This window comes from Panthera leo, chromosome B4, assembly GCF_018350215.1.
Source record: "Panthera leo isolate Ple1 chromosome B4, P.leo_Ple1_pat1.1, whole genome shotgun sequence".
In the NCBI taxonomy this organism is placed as follows: Eukaryota; Metazoa; Chordata; class Mammalia; order Carnivora; family Felidae; genus Panthera; species Panthera leo.
In genome coordinates, this window is record NC_056685.1 from 134465456 (window position 1) to 134472166 (window position 6711).

Genomic DNA, 6711 nt, shown 5'->3' on the forward strand with positions numbered 1-6711 from the left:
ATTCCATTTAGGTTCTAAGTACTCATTTGACAAATCTTTGAGTGCCATAGCTGAGGCCCCTGGAGCTAGATTTTTGAGTTGTGACAAAAAACAAGGACAGTTTTATCCTCCATCTCAGAAAGAGGTAACGGTCATCTTGGAGACAAGTTACCAGAATGCATCTTGCTCTCCTCTTTCACCATGTCTGTGTCTGGAATGCTTTCTATTTACCCCTCTCCCTACTGCAATACTGTTCTCCTTTTGGCCTCCTGGCCGAGTCCTAGTCATCTGCTGAGTCCCAACCCACATGCTCTTTGAAACCTTCCTGCATTTCCCAACCAAATTCAGATGTTATTTCTTCCTTTGTCCCACTCTATTTTGTGCGCGACTCCATTAGAGAGCATTTACAGAGTAATTTTCATTGCTGGTTTATATGTCTGTCTTTGCCCGGAACTGTGAGTTCTCCGAGGACCATTATTGGGTCATTATTTGATGTGAGGCATTACTTCCAGTGCTGTAGAGAGGAGACAGAGTTGTTTCAAATATAGTCCCTGTTTTCTAAGAACTTACTGTTTAGAGCTTTAGGGCAAGAAAGGAACTCGTTGTTAGTAATTGCCTCACTCTGCCACTCTTCTGGAGGATCCAGGGAAAAGAGTTCCTGGTTTTAATATAGGTTTTATTACTGTTCAGGTATGGTAAGGCCAACCAATCAGGAGACAGCTGCCATCGAAAAGGTAGTTTGTTATACTTATAGATCTGAAGGCAAGGGCGTGCCACGCCATGAGGGCCACACAGGGAAGCACCAGGGACAAGGGGGAAACTGTCACAGCCTTTATTGTGGTCTCCATGGGAAGGAACAGGTGAGGCAGGGTAAGCAGGTTTAGGATTGCATAGTTTGAATAATGTCAGTGGGCTTGGGGGCATAGAGGCTGTCCCTGGTTGTTTAGTACCTGGCTTGGGGGTGATTAGAGCAGGTGGAGCCTGATAAAAGAGGTGGTTGGAGCAGGAATGTATTATGCTAAGTGAAATAAGTCAGAGGAAGACAAATACCATATGATTTCATTCACGTGGAATTTAAGAAACAAAACAGATGAACATATGGGAAGGAAGAAAAAAAGAGAAGAAAGTAAGCCATAAGAGACTCTTACTATAGAGAAGAAATGGAGGGTTGACGGAGGGAGGTCGGTGGGGGATGGGCTAGATGGGTGATGGGCATTAAGGAGGGCACTTATTATGATGAGCACTGGGTGTTCTATGTAAGTGATGAATCACTAAATTCTACTTTTGAAACCAATATAACACTATATGTTGACTAACTAGAATTTAAATAAAAGCTTGAATCAAACAAATAAAGGAGCAATCCATATATCAAAAAAAAAAAAAAAGAGAGAGAGAGAGGTGGTTGGGGGAATGGCCCCAGAATGGTTGGTCTCCTTTTGAAAGACACATTCACTGGCAGGTTGCTTACCATCTTTAGAAGTTGGCTAACCCAGGGGTGCCTGGGTGGCTCAGTCGGTTAAGCGTCGACTTCAGCTCAGGTCGTGATCTCAAGGTTTGGGAGTTCAAGCCCCATGTCGGGCTCTGTGCTGACAGCCCGGAGCCTGCTTCAGATTCTGAGTCTCTCTCTCTCTCTGCCCCTCCTCTGCTCTCTCTCTCTCTCTCAAAAGTAAATAAACATTAAAAACATTTTTTTTTTAATTAAAAATTTTTAAAAAAGAAGAAAGAAATTGGCTAACCCTGAAAGGGCCAGTCCCTTTAGGGGTTGCAAGTCCCCAGATGTCCTAGTATCAGAATACGGAAAATAAAAGATATGATTAATACAGTTATAAAACTAGGTCCCTGGCCTTCCTCATTGGGTTCCCCTCTATGTGGAATCTCTGAAAAGCAGGATTAAAAAAGGAAAGGGAAGAGGGAAGGAAACTCCTCTCTCAATTCGGAGTGCAGTCAGCTACAGGTAAAGCAACTACACTGTTTTAAATAAATAGGAGCTAATTTTCCTGACATAACAATATTTCAGGAGGCGGGCAGACCCAGATAGGTGCTGCAACTCAACCACATCATTCGAGGCTCAGCTCCTTATACCTTCTAGTCTGCCAACCCTGATATCCCTAGTGTGTTGGCCAGGATGGTCAGGACAGCTGACCGCCTCCAGTCTTGTGCCCGCCTCCAAGGAGGAAGACGGGGAGGGCAGAGGGCTGTGCCACCTACGATTCTCTTCCCTTCTCTAGGTCCCGGCCCGAGGGCGGGCACCTTCTGAAATGCTAACCTAAAACAATCTAAATATCTCTCACTGGGCAATTTAAAAAAATGTGGTAACTGGAAATGTATTAATAGGGATTAAGCTCCAAAAGATAATAAATGGAAAAAAAAGGCGCCACAAAACAGCATGTTTACTTTGCCACCATCTTCCGCACATGCCAGAGTGATGGAGCCTCGTCTCCACAGGACCCCGTTAGCAGGAGTTGTCTCAGGGCGAGGGAGCTGCATGGCTGGGGGAAAGGACTGAGAGAGAGGATGAATTTTTCCCACTCTAAACCCTTTTGGATCTTTCGATTTTGTGCTACATGCCTGTGTACTGTGTGTTTCTCATTTTAAACGTGAAGGATAAATTAATATGCTAGGTTCTACCTTGCTTATAAATTGTGCAGTGGTTCCTTGCAACCTTCAGGATTAAGTCCAAAGTCCTGGTTTACTGTATACATGGATCACATTATGCTCCTTAGTATTTAAGGACCTGCGTGGTCTGGCCCTTCCAGTGACCTCTCCAGCTATGTGATCCAGCTGAGCAGAACAAAATGCAGACACTGAACTGGACATGGCCTCTGCCTCTATGCCTTCCTCCCCACTGTGTTTTAGTCATCTTTCAAAATAGCCCAGAAGTTCTTTCTTTTGAGAAGCTTTTTCTCATCTCCTCTTCCAGAGTAATTGCCCTTCTACTGAGCTTGTATTGTTTCTGGTGAAAAACTGTGCCAAACCTATTGAGATTGTTTGTGTGCCCGTCTCCCCCATGGCCTGTGAGCTCCTTGAGAACAGAGACTGTATCCCATTGCAGGACACCTAGCAGAAAGCACTGCACAGAGCATGTGTCTAGTAAACATTTGTTGAGGGAATAAAGATGTGAATACATTGTGTTTCTTGATTTATGATATACACTTATAACACATATATACTCCACCAAGTTCTGGCCACAAGTTGAAGATTATAATTTGCAGAATAAGTTTCATTTGGCAGGCTGTTAGAGAGGATTCGCATTTCAGATTTTAGAGGAAGCTGCCCCTTCTCTGGCTGGTTGAGTTGAACAGTCCTGAAGGCATGATTATGTTTCACCTCTACCTAGCTCACAGCCATGGTTTACATGGTTCCTACTGGCCAAAGCCACCACTGGCAAGGTGGTTCCATAGAACTCACCTGGTGTTTAAAGGCCTTTGAAAGTGAATAAACATCATTACTAAAGCTGGGTGCTAGGCAATGTGCTAAGGTACTTTATGAACATATCTCACTTAGTCTCCCTAGCATTCCAGTCAAGTGGGCACTTTTAATGCCTTCATTTTACAGCTAAGCATACTAAAGCTTGGAGACCTTAGGAAACCACAGAATCCACAATTACTGAGTGGTGGAGGCAGGCCATGAACTCAGGCTGATTCCAGAGCCTGCGACCCTAACCTCTGACGGAGGAACCCACTCCCTAGCATCCTCTTTTCATCCCACAGGTGCCAGGCAGTCGGAAGCGTTTCCTGTGCATGTGGTGGCCTGATCCTGTCTGCACATCTGTGGGGTCCTGGTGAGCGCTGAGTCCCATTCTTGTTGTGGGCTTGATCCCTGGTGGTCAGAGGGCTTAGAAAATCAACTGTATCAGATATGGTATAGTAGGTCAAAGAGGGCTCAGATTTCTCACAGGACCAGAAGATTGGTTCCAGATCCTTTGCTGCCATGTAACTGGGGGTGGGGGTTGGAGGGCCTGAGGCTAGCTGCCCTCAAGTCAGCTAAGCTGGTACAGGAAAGAGGGAATCCTGGGACCTTTGAGTTTTTCTTGGCCTTGTGCCCTCATCACAAACCCCTCATCACATCAGCTGCCTTAGTGATGCCTCTGAGCAAAGGGTCCTTATAACACGGAAAGTGAAGAGTTTGAGAGGGGCAGTAATTACATCAATGGGCCAGCCCATTTGTTAACCATATGCTCATGCCAAGCACCCTGTCAGGCATTTCACGGGCATAATCCAGCAAGGTGAGTGCACGGACCCCAATCTCATAGATTGAGAAACTGGGGCAGAGAGGGAAACAAACTGCCTAAGGCACACAGCGGGCTAAGAAGTGACGGGGCAGGAGATAAGCCTAGGTTTCGCTCCTCATCGACATACACTCATTTACTGAATGCCGTTTGTGTCCTATTTCTGTGCACTTGGGATATCAGTGACCACACAAAAGTCCCTGCTCTTATGGAGATCACATTCTAGTGATATTAAGATACAGTCAATATATAGGTTATGTGATGTAACTAGGCATATCATACACAAACTGCAGAAAGAGCAAAAACAGAGAACTTGATAAGAGTTACGAAAACATACAGAACAAAGTGCAGGAGATTGGGAATGCCGGGGGGTTGGCAGAGGGAGAAGACTGTGGCAGAGCCTTGTCAAGTAGGTAATGTCCGAGTGAAGATTTGAAGGGTAAAAGGGGTGAGGGAGCTGGCCATTCTGATCTCTGTGGAAGAGTGAAAAGGCAGCTTAATTCCAAGGTGGCTCAAGACATAGATGAACCTGAGAAGAATCCTGTTCTCAAGGAAGGAAAATGCTTGAAAACAGCCAACCAGAGTGAGAGAGATCCGAATCCGCCCACGTCATACAGCTTGGGGATGGAGACTGATTTCTAGGTTTTCGGTAGAAAACAGGCGTCCTTCCTGCCTATGTCCTGAGGAGAAAGGAGAAGCTAGTGTAACCGAAGAGGCTGGGGTCACCCTGGCTTTACACCCTCGATTAAAGTCTGCTTGCTGTCGCAATACCTGTGGCACGCCCTTGGTCTCTCTGTTTCTGAGGGCATCTGAGATATGCACTGCCTGGCGCTGGGGCCTTGGTACCACCCCAGTAGGCAGCTTGGACATACCTAGACTTCTCAGCTTCCTGGCTGGGCTCTGCGCTTGTCCTGCTTCAGCAGTACATTGTCTGGTTCCGAGACAGATAGATCGTCTTAGTGAAGATATCTCTGAATCCCCTTGATGGAGTACTTGCCTAAGCTGGGGAGCCTGCTCTCTGACTCTCCATGGAAAGGGGACAGGGATAGAATGATGTAAGAGCTGTGGGCTGACCCCTTGTTCGTCGTGCTGCCCAATTTTGGGTTCCGGGCTTTCTAAGGATCAGTCCAGGCCACATGCTTATTGAGGTTGCTTTATGCCAGCCCCGTGTTCAGAGGAATCTGACACGTCCTGATCTTGAGGCGCACTAAGACTGCTCCAGCAATAGATGGTTTTATTATGCTTTGTCAGTGTCCACCCTGTCCTGGACCCCACCCACCCCTAAAATACAGGACAGCAGCAGATAAGTACTCTACCCTCTGTGTGGTCCTCCTGGGGAGGTTGTCTGGATCTCTAAGCTTGTTCTGATGGTCTTACTTTCCCCTGTGTGGGCCTTGATGTATCTCAATTTGAGAACTATTTTAGAAATATTTCTACTCAAGCTTAGGTTCTCCCTTGAACCTATGGCTGGCATTAGACCCTTGGCTTTTACCTGATGATGAATACGAAAGACACTCTTAATTCCTGACAAAAGTGCAATGATAGAGGTTTGCACGGGGTTTAGGTGAGAGGTTCCGTTCAGCCTAAGGTTGTCTTGTAGGCTTCGTGGAGAAGAGGATGCCCCAACTGGGAAAGCCCTTGGTCTGGGCATGTGGTCTAGTCTTAGTAAGGAGACCAGTTGTGCCCTTGTGCAAATTTCTTGCCTGAAAATCCACTTCATAGATTGATTCTTAAATAGGAGACCAAGGTTTTCTGGTCTAGCATGGAAGAGGCTTGGAAGTCAACACTCCCATCTTCACAACAACAAAAAAAGCTGAACAAACCACACATCTTCTTAGTTCCATCAGAAAATGGAAGTCCTGGGGCGCCTGGGTGGCGCAGTCGGTTAAGCGTCCGACTTCAGCCAGGTCACGATCTCGCGGTCTGTGAGTTCGAGCCCCGCGTCAGGCTCTGGGCTGATGGCTCGGAGCCTGGAGCCTGTTTCCAATTCTGTGTGTCTCCCTCTCTCTCTGCCCCTCCCCCGTTCATGCTCTGTCTCTCTCTGTCCCAAAAATAAATAAAAAAACGTTGAAAAAAAAAAAAAATTTAAAAAAAAAAAAGAAAATGGAAGTCCTAGGGCAGAGGGCCACCTGCAAAATTGGAGAGACAGGTGGACACAAATAGTCACAACTTACCAAAAGCAAAAGCTCAGGTAAGGAACCCCAGTGATGGAGCCAGTACCTGGGTGGGAAGACTTAACAGTAATTGATGAATTGCTGGAGGCTCTGTGTAGACAAACTTGAGAGTTAAAATTTTCAGGAGGGCCTAGTTTTAGGAGGACCCTGACATTTTTGTGAGTTTTACCTCCAGGAGCCCTCCAGGTCCCTTACAGTAAAGAGTGAAGAAAAATCCTTGTGTGCTGCCAGCAGGGAGAATAGAAAATTAGCTATATCAAAAGCAACCCAAAGCATTATGTTTTTCTTAACATGGACTGCCCTCAAGAGAAACTAATTAACCAGAGCCTA

General features: G+C 46.1%; 1 protein-coding gene across 5 annotated transcripts in view; it reads left to right on the top strand.

The window, feature by feature from the left end:
* WBP2NL (WBP2 N-terminal like) overlaps positions 1–4975 on the top strand; it is a 30507-nt gene extending 25532 nt beyond the window's left edge. For 3 of the 5 annotated variants that reach the window (XM_042947984.1, XM_042947989.1, XM_042947988.1), the window contains exons 7-8: positions 3690–3760; positions 4715–4975. The gene's annotated coding sequence lies outside the window, so the exon portion shown is untranslated. Of the gene's footprint in view, positions 1–3689; positions 3761–4689 lie in introns of all 5 variants that reach the window. The other 2 variants (XM_042947985.1, XM_042947986.1) reach the window with 2 other exon arrangements.
* Positions 4976–6711: the final 1736 nt, after the last annotated feature.